A 21781-nucleotide genomic window follows, 5' to 3' on the forward strand; every position below is an offset into this window, starting at 1 on the left:
ATATATATTCTCTTTGCAGTTCGACTGTTCTTCTCTTTTTATATTTTCCTTACTTGTATTGGTCTTTTATCTTTGTATTTGTAAACTCCAATAAAATAATTACAAAAAGAAAAAGAGGTAATTGTCCTGGCTGCAGTGAGCACAGGGGAAAAGAAGCAAAAAGCCATTACTGCTTCAGTGGCAACAATAAGTGCTTCTGAGGTTGAAAACCAATTTTGTACTTTGAATCACACCTTTCCCATCTCCCCATTGTGCCTTCCCCCTCCCTATTTGAGCTGACCCTTTGAAAAAATCAAATCTCCAGTTCGGGCATACTTCAAATCAATGCCTCCTCCTTGAGCATTATCTCTTCTTCCCCCTTGTGTTTGTTTTTTCTTTCTTTTTTTGTGTGTGTGGCTATAATTTTCGAAGCCTGTCTTTTTTGGGTTTTTTTTCTTAGCAGAAAACTCAGCATTTAAGGCATGCTGATTCCTGGAGTCTCAACGGTGTATTGAGGTCATCACAATATGCCACAGAGCCCTTTGACCACATTTCAATTGTTCATTAGTGAACAATTTGGGGGCTGCAATTCTATGACTACTCACCCACGTGGGAATAAGCCCCACTGAACCAAACAGAACAGCACTGTTAACATGTATTCTGTGTCTTAGGTGAATTCAAAAGACTTTGCATGTATCACCTGACTATATTATTATTCTTGTGTGCAGCTGAGGCAGAGGACAGCACAGCCCTGGGTTTATACATTGCCATTTTTCAGCTGAAATAAAATGTGAAGGGTAGCTTCTCAGCTTATCAATTTTACAACCTTATGTTTATTTAATCTTCACTCTTTTTCCTGTTGAAACTGTAAATAGAGGGAAATACAGTTCAGCAAAAGATTGCCAGCCCTTCTTTTGAGCCTTCATTTGGGAGAAGCTATGGCAGCTAACTGTAAGTAGATGGCAGCCCCTCCAACCCATTGCCTTCCAGAAACGTTGGAACTACAATGTCCAGAAATCCCAGCCGATGGAATCAATCACTGCAACTTTTATGCTGATTGAGAATTCTAGTTCTGACCAATTTATTGTGCACCAGTTCTGAGAAAGATGCTTTACAAGATGACTCTATATATAGACTCTCTGGTGCATAAGTTCTTAGTGTACATACAAACAACAAAGGGATAAGTCATAGATCACAAATCATAAGACACAATCATAAATCATAATATACAAAAAACAAGTGATAAATCATAAGAGTCCAATAAAAGAAGGTACGATAGTAGGGAAAGATGAGAAGATGAGAAGGATAATAGGAACACAGCCCTACTACATTTAATAAGAAAAATTACCTAAAAGAAAGGCACCCAATCTGAAGTTACCCCCGGATTTCCAAAATGTGCTCTTTAGAAACATCTAAAAGTGTTAATTCAAATTAGAACTTGTAATATGACAGAAAAGGACAATAATTCAATAAAGACTGAAGAATAATCATATAAACTATAGTTGATCTTTTAAAATTAAAGTCAATTATAGTTCATATGATAATTCTCCAGTCTTTGATTTTCATACGAAAAAGTGTGAAATAAAAAGTAATTGTCTTTTTGGAGTGTGGCCCTCAAATTCAGAGTAAAACCTTTAGCCCAGAAAATATTGAGTGCAACATTAGCTGCATAAGTGCATTAATGCACATCCTTTTGAACTTCACCAGGTCAAAATTTGCCCAGCCTTCTAAATTGCTTTCAGTTTATAGAAGCTTCCATCCCTATGAACTTCTATGAACCTACTTCTGGATATTGTCCAATTGTCTCCTGGAAGAAGTTCTGCATGATTGAGAGGAGGAATGAAATGTTCCATAGTTGTCCAGACAGTTCTACTCCTAAATCAGCGAGTTTTGCAGATGCCTATGCCGTTGTCATTGTTGTCATCAGCACTTTCCATGCCCAAAATATGACAGCATCTGTTTGGCGATCTTGGCTTCAAGTGATATTTTTGGTGAGGTGGTTCCAAAGCTTGTTATGCTCAACACAATCAAAGGCTTTTGTGTAGTCAGTGAAGCAAATGTAGAGGTCTTTTTCCTCCATCCAACGTAGATTGGCAATATGATCATGAGTTCCTCTTCCTTTCTGAAACCCTGCTTGTACATCAGGCAATTTCCTGTTGGCAGTTGGATTCAAATGTTGCTGTATTATCTTCAAGAGAATTTTACTCACATATCATATCAAAGCTATGGTTCAGTGCCTGGAACAGTCTTTCATATAAACTTTCTTTGGTACTGGGTGAGATATCTCACATTTGGTAGGTATGGGATCATATTCAAATCAGCAACAGAAGTTTCTATTGGCATTATTTCTGAGAGAAAAGGCATCCTAAAGGACCAAACCATTTCATAAATATGGGCATTTCCTACAGAGGTGGTATTCAGCAGGTTCTGACCAGTTCTGGAGAACTGGTAGTGGAAATTTTGAGTAATTTGGAGAACAGGCAAATACCACCTCTGAATGGCCCCGCCCCCATCTATTCTCTATCTCCTGAGTCCCAGCTGATCGTCTGGGTCTTCTTTTGTTATCCTGCACAGGAGAATGGAGCTGGAAAGCCAGTCAGTGGGGTGGGGAGGGAATGGGGCTTTTACAGTATCCTTCCCCTGCCACACCCACCAAGCCAGGCCCACCAAGCCACACCCACAGAACTGGTAGTACATTTCCTAGGTAAATGTCACCCAGTGGGTCTCTCCAACTTGACTATGCAATGGGAGAGAAAAAAATAACATCCTGTTCTAGGTCTCCTTTGGCTCCTTTGACATTCCTTGGTTTTATATAGAACCAGGGTTTCCAAAAGAGTGACAGTTAGAAAATCTGCAATTCTATCGCTGCCTTTAAAAATAATCAGGCTGAATAACTGAATTCTTTCCAAAGTTCTCTGCCGCCCCAGAGGGAAAAAAGTACAGGTCCATCAAGAGGTTTCAGAACTGCCGATAGGAAGGAAGCAATTGGAGGGAAGCAGCTGTTTATGGGATTCCCAGATGTAAAGTTCGGTTGGTATTAGAATAAAATGTCTTGCTTAAGTAAAATTTGATCAATGTCCAGCTTTAAAACAGAGTGGACCACATCTGGAGGGATGGAAGCAGAATTTAATGTTTTCTTAAGAGGAAGAAGGTGGGCCAGAGATCGGTTTTTGTTTTCAACCCTTTCCAGAGTTTAGGAAGAGAAAATTTGCTTTCTTTTTGTTATCAGTGATGATACCTTCTTGAAGGCTTACATTACTGCTATTAAGTTTCTTACCTCAAAATAATTGGACATCTTCTATTAATGTCCACGAGATGTGGTATGAAGGGTTTTAAAGGACTGCAGGAAAAACAAGAGAATTGGAGACTCCATTCAGCCTTTAGGGCTTAGATTTGCCACTTTGCTTTAAATAATTATTTCAAGGCTGCTTGGGTGGGTAATGTTTTTCAAACAATAGTTTGGAAACAATAATACAGTGGAACCTTGGGTTGCAACCGTAATCCATTCCAGGGCTATGGCCACAATCCGATTTGGTCATGACCAGAAGCCTGACTGACTGCTCATGCGCGGATACAAATTTGCATGGACTACGCATGTGTGGAAGGGGAAATCAGCGTGGAAAGGGAATCTGCCATGGCCGGGTTTGTTCACCACCTGATTTTTGAATCATCACCCGATTCAAAAATCAGGTGGATTTGTTAGTCGGAACCTGATTTGGTCATGAACAGAAGCGTTCGTGACCTGAGGTTCCACTGTATACTCTTTTAGAGCAGGGGTGTCAAACTGGAGGCCTGCAAGCCAGATGTGTTATGTACAGGCCACGCCCACACCAGCTCCACGAAGGGAAAAAAACATTGTGAAACATCATGTGACGGCGATGTGACACCATGAGTTTGACACCCATGTTTTAGAGGAGCTCTCATTAGAAAGACTAGGTGTTTCGTCTGAATTCATTTTTCACTCTTCTCATCATTAATTGCCCACCTATAATGAGGATTTTCTAAAATAGAGAATGTCTGGAAAGAGAAAGCTCTCAAATGAAACACTGCTAGAGTGCAATGTCTTCCAATTCCCTGATGTAGATCAACAAGTGTCAGCACTGTGAGGTATTCAAGAAGGACACCCAGAAATACTAGCTCTAATTTTTATTGTAAGGTTATATTAGCAAAACCTTGCAAGCCTGAAAGTACCTCTCCTCCCTCACCTTTACAGTCCGAACTAGGGAACAGTGAAGACAATTGACCAGTGGAACCACTTCCCTTCAGGTGTTGTGGGCGCTTCATCACTGGAGGTTTTTAAGAAGAGACTGGACAAGTCACGTGTCTGGAATGGTATAGGATCTCCTGCTTGACCAGGAGGCTGGACTAGAAGACCTCTCAGATCCCTTTCAGGTCTATTCTGATTTTGACCCTTGTAAGACTTTTGCCATGCTCCCATTCCTTTTTTTTTTTTTTTTTATCTCTGATCATTGTCTAGTCTGCAGTTCTTCCTTCTGACTCCCAAGGTCAGTCCCACCTAAATTACATTGTAAGTCTTATCCCTATCTGATCTATCTATCCATCTCTCTTCCTCTTTCTTTCTCTCATCTCTATATACCCATAGATACATATACATATATATATATAACCCCACATCCTCTTAAAATGTGGGCTTCGTTTTTAAAATAATTCTATGGAACTTGAAATGTTTTCCTTCCTCTTTGCATCATTTGCCACTTGGCTCTAAAAATACCCTTCCTTTATTTTAAACAATAGAGGTACAATAGATTTAAACGACCCTCTTCTCTTAACAAATGTAACCCAGCTACTAACTCAGTCCAGTTTCCATACTGTGATTCTGGCAGCCCCCTAACGCATGTAACAAAAGGGTCATTTTAGGAATACAGAAATCCCGCCAACATTCTCCAAACTGTACCTGCTATTCCACCATCCCTTATCAACCCCTTACATTAGGCACCTATTGGCAAGGCTTCAGGATCTCACTCGCTCTTTCTCCACTGACCAGTCAAGTAGACCTGGCTTGTCCACTGCAGGCAATTGGTGCTTGGGTAGTGTCTTTTCCTTGTCTGACCCTTTGTCCATGGGATCTACATGGAGAGATGATTGCCGTCTCAGCTGCTCTCTTTCCCTGGCAATTTACTAAGTATGCAAAATGAGTCATTTGAGTTTAGGTGATCCCATACTGTGACTGATTGAGCGGAGCTAATTTAACCCAGCGCACGGCGGATTTGTGCTCTTTTCAATTTAGCATCCTAACCAATTAATTACTAGCCTCCCATTCATCCAGTGAAGGTGGTCCTGAGACCAGGGTGGCAGTGTAGTACTTAAGATGTAGAACAGGATATTACTGGCCTGAAGAAATTTGATAGCGGAAATAAACATGGGGGCTTATTATTTTACATCATTAACTAAGAACGGGGGAGATTAGTCTTTTTATTTTGAAGCAACAAAAATTAGAAAATCATGTTCTTTCCCCCATCCTTTTCCTCGAGGCATTGGCTTTTCTAAAAGGCTGCCCTGATCTAAAGCAAGGAAATGCGAGGCACCTCCATCTCCTATGTCATCTGAGTGGTTCATTTATTTCCAAGAAGAAATAAAGTATTAATGTCCGGTTATAATCAGGGGTACTTTAGAATATTAGCATTACACCATACTAGGTATATCCAGCCAAGATCCTGTTCCTCAGGTTTTGTTTTTTTTTTAAAGGCAGGAGCAGCTGGAAATGTGACATCAAGTCAAATCCAAGTCAAGAGTCAAGATGTCACTTTGTCACACTGGCCTTTTCTGTAATAAGAGATCCATGTGGTTCACATTCTAGCATAAAATTATTTTCTATGGAAATTGAATGAATGAATGAATGCCTCCTTTTTTGCTAATGTGCCGGCTTTCATCCCACCCTGATCTCTGGTTGCTATTGGTTCAACTAGATGAATCCTCACAATCTTTAAATTTACAACATTGTATTTGAATTTCCTCATCTAATTTTACTTTATTGTTATGCCTATTCCTGTCTAAAATGCTTACAGTAGAAACATTACAAACAGAATCACATGTTTGTGCTTAGTTATTACTCCTGCGTGAACACTGAAATTTGTCCAAGAGTATTTGATCTTAAGTCACTCTGATCATCCAATATGAACGTTATGAAGGATAGTCAAAGAGTTTCATAGGGTTATTCAGCTATTTTGACATTAAACAGGTCTATGTATTGGTTATGCTAGTGCTGTCGACATGTTTGAATTGCAGTAATTATTGGATTCGAAGTAAAATCAATGTCATTAAGTGGCATTTGATGAGCTGTTTAATTTTTATTTTATTTTAATTATGACTGCATTAAATATTTGCCAACTTTTGCAAATTTTACTTGTAGGTGTTTTTTGAAACCTGTAGGTCTAAAAAAAATTCTGCCAGATCAAAAGAAAGGGCTCTATTATATAGTCCAGATTCCTACTGAAGCCAATTAGATACTTTTAGGAAGTGTACTGGTAGGGTATGAAAGAAAAATACCCTGCAATTCATGTTCCCTAGAAAATATTGTAACATTATTTTTGTTGTGACAATGGTATATAGCCATCATGACTAGGACCTTTTGGTAAGGCATTATCATTCATGAATTTTCCTAGTTTTTTTGTGTTTTTTTTAATGAGTTCTTTTAGGCCATCACTGCATCTTATGATAGAACATTCCATAGTTTAGTTGGACATGGATATCATTGGGTATGAAGCAAAATCAATATGATAAAGTAGTGTTTGACGAGCTCTCTAATTTTTCATTTAAATTATAAATGGATTAAGCATCTGCCTATTGTAAAAGCCATCTATTGTGAATTATATTGTGCAAAGGAGAACCTAAATTACATTGTTTAAAGAAGAGCCTCCTCTGGGGAGACTTGAAATATTCTGTAGCTTGGTTAGATGATTCTGAGTTCAAAGATCAATCAATCAATCCAATCAAATTCATAAGATTATGAGAAATGAACACAAATACTTTTTAATATCCACATTCTTCACACCATGGGAATAATAAAAAAGCAATCATTGCATTTGAAAGAAATCCCACATCTAATATTTCCCCCGAATTAATGATATATTTCAATTGCAAACTATCCAAAGTTATATTTTTTATTAATGAAACTTTGGAGCAAGTATGAGGTTGTTCTATTTGAAACTGACTTGAAATTTTCCAGGTTTTTTCATTCATTCCTGTGGATTTTCACACAAAACTTTCCTGAGATATCTCTGAAGTAATAATTTTAATATTTAAAAAAAATCAGGGAAGATGCTGGATGGCTGGTTTATGGAACCTTAATATACCTTTCACAATTCCTAAATTCCCGCTGATTGACATTGGACATATATGTGTACAACATTTGAGTGATTTATTATTTCAAACGGTAGTGTCCAGCAACTTTAAGACTTAACTCATCTATTCATTTGGTCCTTTTGAGAGACCAAATGAACCTGCCATCTCAGATGGATGATCATGTACCTTATAGAAGTTCTTCAGAGATACCTATATATTTTTGTCTAGCACTGCCTGTCTATCATGGAATGCCAGTGTGTGCTGACCAATAGTCTTATCCTTTTAAAAGGATCCCTAAAAACAAGAGTAGCTGGTTGCTCAAGCGAATGATGATGGGCATTTTCAGGCAGGTGGAGTGCCACGGTTGAAAAGTGATTGATAGGCACTACAATGGATGCCCAGAAAAGTGCAAAGATCATTTTCTTGTTTGATACAAATTGGAGAAGGATAGTGGCTGGTAAGTTTCTTGTTATGAGAAAGGACTCCCTGGATCAAATATTGATGGGTGATCCTGCTTTTAGCCATGGCATCAAAAAATTACAGTCCAAAGCTGTAAGAAGATCAGGAAGAAAATATTTATCTTCCGAATACAGCTTGATGACAAGCTTTAAATTCTATTTTACTTCTACAATGGCTCAATGATACTAAAAATAGAATTAGATTAGATTAGATTAGAATGGAATTGGAATTGGAAGGAAAGGGAAGGGAAGGGAAGGGAATTCTTTATTGGCCAAGTGTGATTGGACACACAAGGAATTTGTCTGTGGTTCATATGGTCTCAGTGTACATAAGAAGAGAAAAAATACATTCATCAAGAATCATAAGATACAACACTTAGTGATAGTCATAGGTTACTAAATAAGCAATCAAATTATACTAGGAAACAAATAAGACAATATAAATCGTAAAGATACAAGAAACAGGGTTTTAGTCATAAGTGGGAAGAGATAGGTAATAGGAAGGATGAGAATAATAATAATAATACATCTTAGTAAATAGTTTGATAGTGTTGTGGGAATTAGTTGTTCAGCAGAGTGATGGCCTTTGGGGAAAGACTGTCCTTATTTCTAGTTGTTTTGGTGTGCAGTGCCCTATAGCATCGTTTTGAAGGTAGAAATTGAAACAATTCATGTCCAGGATATGAGGGGTCTGTCGATATTTTCTCAGCCCTCTTTTTGACTCCTGCTGCAGTATACAGGTCCTCAATGGAATACTGGCTGTGAAATATCTTATATCCATCAATATGCATTTAAAGACTGGGAAAGCATTAAGTGTTTTTAAAAATACTTTTTTAAAAAATAAAAAAGGTGCCCATCATTCTGGATGGAAACATTAGAATTGGCAAGGCCAGTCCTTTCCCTATTTACAGGACTTGAGCCATTGACAAATTCTTTTATGTAGCTTGAATGGAGAAGTAAATTGATCCCAGTGAGGACTCATTGTGCTCCCAAGGAGCAGAAGGCTGCTGCTTAGCCAACTGAGAGAGGGCATTAGCTGTCCTTTGCTATTGCACAAATCTTGACACCCAAATCATTAACAGCCAGGAGTTGTTCACACCCAGCAAGATTTCTTTTCCTCTTGACTCGGTGCCCCGAGGCCTTTTAAATTAGCAGCTAAACATTAATTAAGAACATTGATAATACCAATATTTTCTCAAGGTAGCTCAAAAGAATTGTGCAGAGATTGGAAAATCGCCCTAGTTTCAAAACACAGAAGGGCATTTTTTTTTCATTGATGAAAGAACAAAAGAAATCCTGTAGAGGATGTGGAGCAAAGATTTTAATACAACTGAGAATGCTATCGCCAATATCCATTATTGCCTGTTCTATTTAAGCTGTTTTTTCTTAGTCTATCAACAATGCTGTTTAGAAAGACGAGGGATGCTTGAAGTTCCTGGTAATTAGTCACTGATAAGATGATTCTCTGGACCAGTGTTTCTCATAGCTTTTCATAAAAAGTCCACACATCTTAAAATTGCTGAGATTGAGAATCAGTGCTTTGGACATTAATCAGCTATCAAGACAACAGCAAAATGGAAATTTGGGACTCAATACCTTGCTGGTACATGCTGCAAAATGGCGGCAGGATTGGTTATCCATCAGGGTGTTGGAAGAATTATCCTTCTGGGTTCAGTTCCAAGTGGGGAAAAGGACACTGGCAAACATGGAGGCTGTTTGGAAAGATGGTTTAATGGTGGACAGGACCACATGGCTTGGAGTTCCAAAGTGAAAAGGACGATCACATGCTTCAAGATGTTGGGTGAAGGAAAATAAGGGCTGGGATGCTGAGACTCCCTTAGTTATATACCCTCTGTTGGGCCCCACCTTAGTGTTTCCTGTTCCTGTGCAAGAAATGTATCCCATTGGCTGTCAGGGGCGGGGGTCTTAGTTAACTTTGTAGTCTTTGTCTGGACCACATGGCTTCACCTGAGTGCTGGCTGATGCAATCTGCCCAGGTCAGGTAGTGAGATGGGTAGAGGCCTTTATTATGTAGAATACTCTGGCCCAGGCCTTAATGACCCACCCATTCACAAAGGTTGGGGGAGGAGCTTCTGCCTCTCTGAGTTTCTACTTCCCCTTTGGGAAATATTCTGCCTTTTTAATATTTCCTAGGATATTTCATTTTTCTAGGAGAGGGGTGGGTGCTAACTTCCCGTAGCTTTTTCTCTGGAAATATCACACTACTAACTAGAGCATACAAAACATTTGCTAGACCAATACTTGAATACAGCTCATCAGTCTGGAACCCACATCACGTATCTGATATTAGCACAATTGAGAAAGTCCAGAAATATTTCACAAGAAAAGTTCTCCACTCCTCTACTCATTGTAGAATACCTTATGCCACCAGACTTGAAATTCTAGAACTAGAAAACCTTGAATTACGCCGTCTTCAGTCTGATTTAAGCATGGTATATAAAATCATACATTGCAATGTCCTACCTGTCAATGAATACTTCAGCTTCAACCATAACAACACAAGAGCACACAATAGATACAAACTCAAGGTTAACCGCACCAAGCTTGATTGCAGGAAATACGACTTCAGCAACAGAGTGATCAATGTCTGGAATACTCTACCTGACTTTGTAGTTTCTTCCCCAAACCCCAAAAACTTTAACCTTAGACTGTCTACTATTGACCTCACCCCTTTCCTAAGAGGTCTCTAGGGGGCGTGCATAAGCGCACCATCATGCCTACCGTCCCTGTCCTATTGTTTCTTTTATTTTTGTTTTATTTTTCTTATATGTACTCATTTCATGTATTTAAAACTATGTATACACTTATACTTATTATCTTGTAAACAATTGACAAATAAATAAATAAATAAATAAATAAAATAATAGCAACCCCCCACTCCCATCATACACACAACACTCTCAAGGCCTGGGATTCAATACCTCTGGAATTGAGCAAAAGTTGTTAAGCGGAAACTTACTTATTACATGAAGACAGTGATACTAATAAGCATTTAACTGAAATGCAAAACATTTTGATGCTGACACCACTCATTTCAAAGGTCTTGAATGTGACGACGTGAATAGGCATAGAGGCCTATCCAGTACACTTTTTAACATCACTATTGTGTGAGCTGTGCTTGCTACCAGTGAACTTTCAGGTGCAATTCAAGCTGCCGGTGGTCTGAAATATTTCTGTTCGGGATTATACCTGAAATTTATAAAAGGCATATTTAATCATTCATGTATTAACCACAGCTAGAATTGTATTTGCTCAAAAATGGAAATGTGAAAAGATTCCAACAGATGAGAATGTAGTCAGGAAAATATTAGAATGTGCAGAAATGAATAGACTAACACTTGCAATTAAAGAAAAGGAACAAGCTGAGTAATATATGATATGGGAGCAATTTTATCAATGGCTGGAGAATAAAATTGGAAATTAGAAATTAAAGAAGACTAGTGAAAAATAGTAAACATGTGAATAAGAATTAAATAGGCAAAGAAGAGGATTGTTATAATAATTAGAAATATTATGTATAGTAGTATAAAATAAGAACAGAATACTGATATTATAATAATGAATATGTATTAATTGTAATTGTTATGGCACAAGATATTTGTACCCAGATGACACACTGTTTAAACAGAAAATGGATTGTTTGCATAAAATAAAAAAATATTTTTAAAAAATCACGTATAAAGTTCACTTATAAAGTTCCTCCTGGCACAAGATCTGTATATTGGAGGGATCATGGACCTCTAATTTTCTCTGCCTGCTCCACAAGATAAAACAGGTCTTTTCTTTGTCCCATTAAATGTTAATTAAGCGTCATTTTATGGAAGCCAGAAGATGCATCTTCTCTTTGCATGACTTGCCCTGTGGAACAGGGTCTCCCTTGAGATTCAGATAGCCTTGATTCTACTTGAAGAAGAATATCTTGAAGGCTTGCTCTACAGAATTTACACAATTTGGTTTATAGACTTTTAGAGGGATGCATAAGACACTAACCCATAACCTAATAAAACAGGCAAAGTTGGCACAATGGACTCAGTTCCCAAAACTTAATGAACTTAGCTTTAACCAAGTTTAGCATGTGGTATGCATACACCTGCTTGGCCTTCTCCTGATCTTGAGAAGTGTGGAATGCAACCACTGTGTTGTCTGTGGAGAATGGCTTTCTCACTTGTTAGAACCCTTTGTCTTCAATGTACTACACTGGTTTATTTAAGAGCTGGGGTGGCACAGTGTTTAGAATGCAGTACTGCAGGCTACTTCTGCTGACTGCCAGCTGCCTGTAGTTTGGCAATTTGATCCTAACCAGCTCAAGGTTGACTCAGCTTCTATCCTTCCGAGGACGATAAAATGAGGTCACAGATTGTTAGGGGCAATATATTCTGACTTGTAAACCGCTTATAGAGGGTTGTAAAGCACTGTGAAGTGGTATATAAGTCTAAGGGCGATTGCTAGTTATATGGTTTCCTCCCTTTGCTCCCAATGTAATTCACTCTTTGGGGGGTGGGGGGGAGAGATGGCATAACATTATACATGGAAGGATGTGCTCTCTGTCTTACACACATCCATCTCAGTATGGCAGAATCAATTTTGCTCAATATCAGAAGAGCTAAACGAATTTTGAAAGAGAGCAAATCTTCCCATTAAACTCTTCTTAATGGCAAAGTGATTGGTTTGTCTGAATTAATTTAACCACAGCAAAATGTTTCTTGTTTCCCTGGCCATATAATGTGAGGATTTCTTGGTGGAAAAGAACACACTGGTTGCAGTCTTTAAAAAGAGTTTATCAATGACCACAGAAGGATTGTTTTTAGAGAAGTAATCATATGAATTTGTTGCCAAAAAGGAGAAGAAGAAGAACCTTGTAGCACTTTAAAGACTGCCAGATCTATTAGGATACAATTTTTCATGTTCCACAAGCTATCCAGCACTGTGGTTTTTAATAACTCCGTCTTCTTTTGGATGGTAATGACTCCTAGCTTTCTGTTGGCCTGCTGTTTATTTAATACATTTCTGGAAAGTCTAGCAAAGTAAGTGGCTGTTTCTCTCATTGCAAAGATTGACATAGTTTGTGGGAAACTTAAAGCTGTCAGAAAACTTATACTAGATTTTACAATAAAGGTGAGAGAGATGATGGGATGAGAGAGAGGGGCAAAAGAATGTGCTTGAGAACAAAATCTGCCAGCAGAAGGACTAAGAAGGAGTTAACAGCAAAGGCATAGAGCATAATTTTGATTTCTTACTATTAAAAGCAGGAAGGTGATCCAAAAGGTTACAAAAACAGCAAAAACAGCCTTAAAGAGCAACTTTATTTCTTAATTAAGAACACCGATAAGAACTCAAAGATAAAGATTGATAAAAGCCTTTAACCTAGCCTAATTCAGACACTGAAAATCAAAACAAGCAAACTAAGATGATTGGGAATGTCCTTCCATGGCATTTGGAAAATTTCCTTGGGAAAATAATTCTATAAACACAGCTTTCTTAACTGTGAAGAGATTCTTCCTTGTGTGTGCACTCTGTTGCTATTTAACAAGAGCATCCAGACTTCACTGTAGTTATGGATTTTTCCAGATGCAGTGAGTCACGATTCTATAGTTCAGCAATTGGAATTCCATAGCAAAATAGTTTACAAATGATTAACTCCCGAGGCCCAATTTGGAGGCCTGTTAGAACATTACAATTGGGCAATTGAAGATGCTTTTCCAACTTTGGGTCCAATTTGAGTTGTGTCTGGCCAGTAGCTTACTTTACTTTTCATTCTCATCCTGATCTTAGGTTATCCAAGTGCTGACCCAAGGGTTAAAACCCTGAATGCAGTTGCATTATTCCAAGTGTGTGATTTCCCCTCCCCGTCCATTCCCATAGGTTCATGCCTGTTTTTGTAACTTTCCTTCTTTGTCTGAATTTGGGACTGGCTATAGTTCCCTGGAGGTGAGAAACATGCAAAGGGTTTTGGCTTTGCAGGAGCTTACATAACCTCTAAAGTACTGTGAGCTTCCAACCAGTCGCAAATCAATTAGTAGTTCTGTCACTTTCAGATACCCTAAAAATGCACAGAAGTGTAGCAGAAGTAAACAGGAATAAGGCAAATGACTAATAAAAATAAAATGAGCCAATTTGGTCTACAGGTTAAGTCACCAGACTAGCAACTAGTCTCTTTTATGTCTAGTCCCAGACATGAAAGCCAGCTGGATGATTTTGGAACAGGCACTCACTCTCAGCCCAACCCATGTCACAGGGTTGTTTTTGTGGGGAAAATAAGAGAAGAAAGGTATGTTGAATAAATTTGGCACCTTGAGCTATTTGTAAAAATAATAACAGTGGGATATAAATAATTAATTAAAGTAACTAACTAATTAACTAACTAACCAACTAAAATAAAAGACCAATTTTCTACACTATTACAAATGATCCTGGATTCTATGTCCCAGTAAAATTAATTCTGATTCATTGCCATGAAGGGAACTAATCTTGATTTAAATGTCCATACTGGTAACAACCAACAAGGCTAGGGAAATGTCCTGGCAAATCTGGTGCTGGAAAGATGAATGACAGTGGCCTGTGCCTAACATTGTTTGTAAGAGCAAATGAGCTAACACATGGAAACAGCTTATTTCAGTATCCACGAAAACATTAATTAACATGGTGTTTATGCTGCCGAAAGGGCACAGCAGTCCTCAACCATTTCTTAATTGCAGCTATTTCTGAACATCCCTCATGGATGTCAGATTAATGAGAAGCACCAACTGTGGTTCCTGACCATCATTTTGTAAACGAAATCCCTGAACTCTCATTGCAATGAATTGCTTATAGCGTAGCCTCACTGAAACACTACGGACAGATGAAGTTACAAGACTTTGCTTGCAAATAACAGAATCCAATTGACGCTCATCAACCAATATGCTGTCCTCAAATAACTGGAAAATATAAATGATTAAGTGCTACGGTTCTCAGAAGTAATTAACAAATGTGCCTTGGAAATTTGTCCTGTAGCATGATAGAGAATACAACCCTGGATTGTGTTCGCCATCTGTGGCAAATGAGAGAAGAGAGAGCAGACTCAAAAATGTAATACAGTTACATGTGTTAACATCTTAAGTCCCTATTCAGGTCAGAGCAAAATGGAATGTCTAACAGCAGGGGTGTCAAACTTGATTTCACTGTGGGTCGCATCAGGGTTGTGTTTGACTGGGGGGGTGGGGGCAAGGAGGCATGGCCAGGGAGCATGGCCAGCTCAATGTCACTCATGTTGGAGGTGTCTGTGGTGGCCAGAGATATCTACCAGCGAAAACAGGTTTCCAAGCTCTGTTTTCAGCTGCAACAGCCTCTTGCAACCCACTGCAAGCGAAAATGGAACTTGGGTGCTCCATTTTCTCTGGCAGAGGCACCATGAGCCAGTCCTTCCCTGTTTCCAGGGTGGTCCTGTGGGCCAGATCTAAGCACCATATGGGCTGGATCCAGCCCCCGGGCCTTGAGTTTGACACACCTGGTCTACAGCATTGGAATAGCCTTGCAGAAGAACTTGAAGAAGCTACAAGTTGTCAAAAATATCTCAGCCTTATTACGCTATCTCAAACGTAAGTTTCAATACACAAACAAGAACATCAGAAAGGCAGATGGCACTTTTGTAGATTTGGTATGGAATAACTTTTTTTTTTTGCTGCAAGTATTTCCATCCTTTTTTTCCCCCCTGGGAGATAATAGAATCACCAGTTGGAACAGTTGAAGAATGTGAGCCCGGGATCTCTGAAACAATAGCTGCTATCCATCAGTAAAAAGTGGAAACACTGCTGGGGCAGATGAAATCGTTGCAGAAGCACTTAAGGTTATATTCTCAGCTCCATTCTTCCAAATAACCTGACAGTCTGAGGAAATACCAAATTCATGGAAACTGGCAATAGTAAGTACCAATGTTCAAGAAAGGATACCATCAGGAGTGAAGATTTCCTTACAATTATTTATTTGTTTGTTTGTTTGTCAAAGATGTACAAGATAACAAATATAAGTATGAACATAAACAAGAACAAAGGGAGTAAATACAGATAAATGGGGACAGTAAGAAAGGGACGGTAGGCACACTGGTGCGCTAATGCCTACCCCCTTTAAGGACCTCTTAAGAATGGGGTGAGGTCCATGGTAGACAGTTTGAGGTTGATGCTGTGAGGGGTTGAGGCTGTAACAATGGTGTCCGGTAGGGAATTCCAGGTGTTGACAACTCTGTTGCTGAAGTCGTATTTTCTGCAATCAAGTTTGGAGCAGTTTACCTTGAGTTTGTATCAGTTGTTTGCCCGTGTATTATTGTGATTGAGGCCGAAGTTGTTGACAGACAAGATATTATAGCAGACAATTTTGTGAACTATGCTTAGATTGGAGCACAGGCGGTGCAGTTCCAGATGGTCCAAGATTGTCCAAGCCCAAAATTTCAAGCCTGGAGGCATAGGGAATTATATTGTGAGTGGAGGAGTGGAGTACTTTTCTCGAGAAATACCTTTGAACCCACTCAATTGTGTTAATGTCCAATATACAGTGCGTGTTCCAGGCAGACGAGCTGTATTCGAGAATTGGTCTGGCAAAGGTTTTGTATGCTCTAGTTAACAATTCAACGTTGCCAGAGCTTAGCCTGTTGTCAACTGTGTGCAAGGTATTTATTTATTTAGAGATTAAATGAATTAAACTTTCTAGTTTAAACTCCAGAAAGAGTTTAAGTGGAGACTAAGAACAGTTAAAGAATTGGGTATGTCTAGTCTAATGAAAAGAAGAACAAGGGTGACATGATAGCACTGTCCCAATATTTGAGGGCCTCCTACAAAAACGAGAGAGTCAAACTATTTTCCAGAGCACCAAAAGGCAAGACAAGAAACAATGGTTGGAAATGTAATTTAAAGAAAATGTATCACTGCATCCTTCCGTCTCTCTATGGCTTGCTCAGGAATTCTGGGAGTTGAAGTTCACAGATCGTAAAAGGGTCATAGTTCTCCACCCCTGTTCTATATGTATGTTCAGCGTCTGAACTTTGTTTCCGCCTGAAACCAGGCCTTGATGAAAGGCCAATTCTGTATTGGCTGTGCTGATTGGCTATGCAAATTTGACCCCAGTGTGCTGATTACAAACAGCAACAAGATCTTGGAACCAGATTAACTGTGTTCATGAATGAATCTATCCATTCCCAATGACTGTAGAAGGCCTATTTGGTATTGGCAAAATCTGTTAGATTAGCAGTTATACAAAGATAGACCTTCTTTCTGTGATGGCTCCATCTTTAGGGAATTTTCAACTAGGAGGCAGCAGGAATTCTCTACTTCCTTGGAGGCCTTAAAATAGACATTAAGTGTATGACTGCTTTACTTTTTCTTGAAATGTGTATTCATTTTATTCTATAAATTTAACTTTTAATGTGGCTGTTACTTCCTTTGTTGCTGTTTTAGTCACCTGTGTTTAAATATATTTCTTGTAGACAGCTTCAAGGAGGCTTTGCCTTGAAAAAAATAATATAAAAATAGTTCAACTAAATAAGCCACTAAATAAATACGAAGAAAATGACTCAGTAGTTGAGCTATTTCATGTAAACACCCTTGATGACAATATTTAACAATTATTCTGACCAGCTGAAAATTATGGACATTGGACTAAAATAGGCATTCATAAAGATGTCAGTAACATTTTTGCTCCATTTTCATGTGCAGATGTCTCTGGCTTTAATTCTGTACTGGTTTATGATTTATTTCCACATTCTTTGGCAATCACTTCTCCCGAAAACTGGAAAAGAGGCAAAAGAGAGAAAGAAGCATTCATGGTTATTCCTTTCTCGGTGCTTCTCCGTGCAGTCTCTTCCTCGCGTGCCTAGTTTGAATCCTGAATGTGAATCGGGAGTCATTAGGGGCAAGAGATGGAGAAAGCATCACAAAACACGAATTTGTGCAAAACCAGCATTTTTATACCCTGAAAAAGGAAAGAAGAGCAGGGACATCAAACGGCAGATTTGCTAAGCTGAAACAGAAAGGTTATCCGTCTGCTTTTTCTGTCCTGTTCTAGCCTAGCCTAGCGAGTTGTCGTAGACCCAATCAGCTAGCCTAGGCTAGCTTAGCCTATTGGGTCTATGACAACTCACCACAGCCAATCCATGGCCAACTCACCATGGCCAATTCATCTCAGCCAATTTGCCATGGCCAACTTGCCACAGGACAACTCACCATGGACAACTCACCATGGGACAACTCCCTGTGGGACAAGAGTTACACTAATTTCAAAGATTCTGATGGAACAGAATCATTAAAGAAATGATTCTCTCCCCCCCCTCCCCTCTCCTAATTTGTTTTCCTAGACACTATGAAAGGAAAGTGTATAGCAGATATAACCAAACTGATGTCCCTCAGACATTTTGGATTATAACCGCATTCCCCATTTTCCCTGACCATTGGTCATGTTGGCTGCAACATGTGGAAACTGAAATTCTGTTGGGAGGTTTAGTTTTGTAACTCTCTGTTGCAAGAAAAATATGGGTTATATCACTCTATATCCCACCAGAGGAAATGACTATCCAGAAAATATCAAATTGCGCTGAAATGGATAAATTAACCTTAGCACTAAAAAATAAGGACGAATTAGAGTACTATAGGAGTTGGAACTGTTGGTATGAGTGGCTGGACCGAAGATAAATCATAAATAATAATAACCAATTGAAAATGAGGTACAGTGAGGATAGTAGTAATTAGATATTTGCACTAAAGATTATTTGCAAATAGGGCACAAAGAACGAGATAAATAAGATATCACAAACTGTTGATGATGTAAATATCTTTTAATACCTTTCTTTTTTGCTTTTTCCTCCCTCCCAACCTATGTGTGTGATGCTTGTACATTTTAATTGTAAATCTAATAAAGTTTATTATTAAAAAAATATGGGTTATATCCAAGAACGTTCCTTCATCAGTGGAATGCAGATTTCTGACAGAATGTGTTGTTCTTTCATCTTCTATGGAGCCAATCGTCTACAAAAATGTTGGGTAGCCAGTACATGAAGTTTGGAGGGTGTGGCATGGAATTTTATTTATTTATTTATTTGTATCCTGTCTTTATTATTTTTTAAAATAATTCAAGGCAGCAAACATATCCAATACACCTTCTTCCCCCTATTTTCCCTACAACAGCCCTGTGAAGTGAGTTGGGCTGAGAGAGAGAGTGACTGGCCCAAAGTCATCTAGGCACCTTTCATGCCTAAAGTGGGACTAGAACTCACAATCTCCTGGTTTCTAATCTGGTGCCTTAACCCAATACCCATATCTCAAGGAAGGAAAGGTTAACGAATAGTGATCTCATGCCATTCCTTTGTCTTAAGCATATTATGTTGCAAATATGTCCTTCCATCCGTAAACTTACTGTCCCTCCCTCCTATATCTGTAAAATATAAAGTGCTATTTTCACACAATTACAATAAACCTATTTTAATGTCCAAAAAGTCTGGGTGCTAAGAAACCTCCAACCTTATTTTGCAATTCATTGGTTCACATTATTCCAAGTCATTGGTTCACAATTGTTCCAAAAAAGAGTGTTGTGATACTCCTAGATTTTGGGACTGTCTCCTTTTTCTAAATGTCAGAAACAATTTGCAGTATCAAAGGAATATTTAAAGATTAATTTTACTCTAAAAGTGGAAAGGCCTCTTTGGAAAGGGCAAGAACCGATTATGGATTTCTACACCATCTGTTTCCTGCAAGGATCCTTCTAGCTCCAAATTGACCCTCTAATATCTATTCACAGTACTCATGAGTCATTCATTAGAGCATTTGAGTCACAGACAATATCAGTTTCAAAGAAACATTCGTATCCCAACTGTACATGCTATATATAAAGAATGAAAATAGCAAAGAAAAATAGAATTACTTTTGCAAAAATACTGCCACTTTCCTGCTCCTCTTGGGTCAAAGTGGATGCTATCTCAAGACATGGAGATTCATTATGGAGGCATGCCATATTCCCTGCAAGCCATATTTTGATTTGATGTTACAGGGAAGAAAATCATATGTATTCATCTATATTCTGCTGTAACTGGAACAGATGTACTTTTTGTTATTTCTGGGTGGTGGGTCCCAAGGAGAGACGAGACTCAAAGTAGTGACAACAGCTCTTTATTAGGAAACCAGATACCGAGACCAGACTCCCAGCCGAGGCAGCTCCTTTTATAGAGCTGGCTGCGGCTAGGCAGCCAATGACATGCATTTGAGCTTGCCGCGCTTGGTTTTACCCAATCGCGGCAGCCGAATAAGAACCAATCAGAACGCTTAATTTTGTCCAATCACGGCTCGGCTTTTCCGGACTAATAGGAATGCAGGCCTACAAGCCTGCTAGTATGAAACACTTTTATGCTTCAGAAAGGCTGTGCTGAATAGTTAAATGAGGAAGGGCTAAACTCTTTTACCCGTGTGTGATTCCTTCAACAGGATTGTTCTGAAAAAAATAAAAGCATAAGGGCACTCTGTGTGATCTAACTGGGCCATCCTAATTTATTAATAGATCTATAAGCACAGTTATTTTAATAGGATAGCTAATTTCAATTGTGTTATGTTATACAGATAAAACTAATACAATTGACATAGGATACAAATATATAAAATTATTTTATTTATAATAATGTGTTTTTTCTAAAGAAAGATATTTCCTACATGCTCTCAAACATGGTTATAACTATTTCTTGCTTAGTATGCCATTCACCATCACATATACGTTTACAAATTCAAAAAATAGTTTTCTCCCTCAATTCTGAAAAATACACAGACTGGTTTTCACAAAAATAAAACCAAGAATTTCCTCCAGAGGGATTTAGAGTGAAAAAAAATATGGGGGGGATAAGTGTGACCAAAGAAAATTGGATAACGGGCCAGCATATTTAATCCCATCCTTGCTTCTCCCAGTTTTAGTCTCCACATTCTCCAAAACATCTTAAATTTCAAAGATTCAAGCCAAGGAGAAAAAACAGGAGTCATCTACATACTACAATGTATAATATAATATAAGGACCATTAACAACCACTATGTAGAAAACTGGCAGAAAACTGGCACTGTGCCTCCATGAACACCAAATACTGTAGCAGTTAAATGACCTGATGAAAACTCCTTAATCTCACAACACATGAACAGATTTAATCACAGTTTTAACAGGGAAACTATCACCATTTTAGATCAAAACAAATAAAAAAGGCCAGATAATTCCTGAAAGCTTAACATTCAGATAAATCAACCTTTAGTAGACACGTAGAAATAAGCCACATTTACCTACCATTAAAAAGAGGCAATTAAAAAAACCTAAGAAAGAAACAAAAAGTCTAGAACACATCCTCTCCAGAAGCCAACATTCAGATAAGCAGGGATTAACACCCTGCAAACAAACTGGCAGAAAACAATCTGCCTATTCAAGGAGGCAATTCAAGGAGGCCTATTCTATTTCCAAGAAGGAAATCACTATCCCATTAAAAACAGGCAAGTCAAGCCACTATATATAAGCAGACAGCAAAGTTCACACTCACTTGCACTGAGGATGCTACCTTTTGGATAATGAAATGTCAGCAACAAAAAACCACACAGAAAACACCAGGAACTCCACTGTAAACCTTTCCTGGGCTCATAGGCTCTGATAAAGCAGGACCTGGATTTCCAGAAAAGTTCCAATGCATTTCTAAGCAAATGTGGGTAGAATTCCCTTGGAGACCATGGTTTTCATGTAACATGGTTTCCATTAGAGGACTACCAATGCCATGCATAAATCACAAGGGTGATGCTTAAGGCTATCTGGCCCCATCTGTTTCACCCAATTTTAGCCTTTCCCAAATGCCCAAAGAGGGTTTAAGCATAAGCCTACTGCAATCCTTGAGCCAATTTGTGTCTTAATAGTTGAAATAATTGAATTAATTTCAATAGCCTTCTTTAAGCATGACTAAGACTGAGAAACCCTCATTTCCCTTTAGTAAGAGATAACAGAATCATGTAATAAAGAAATATTAGATTAACTCTCAATATTATCTTATGCATAT

This window comes from Pseudonaja textilis, chromosome 1 (genome assembly GCF_049901715.1).
Source record: "Pseudonaja textilis isolate UNSWEBS1 chromosome 1, rPseTex1.2, whole genome shotgun sequence".
NCBI lineage: Eukaryota > Metazoa > Chordata > Lepidosauria > Squamata > Elapidae > Pseudonaja > Pseudonaja textilis.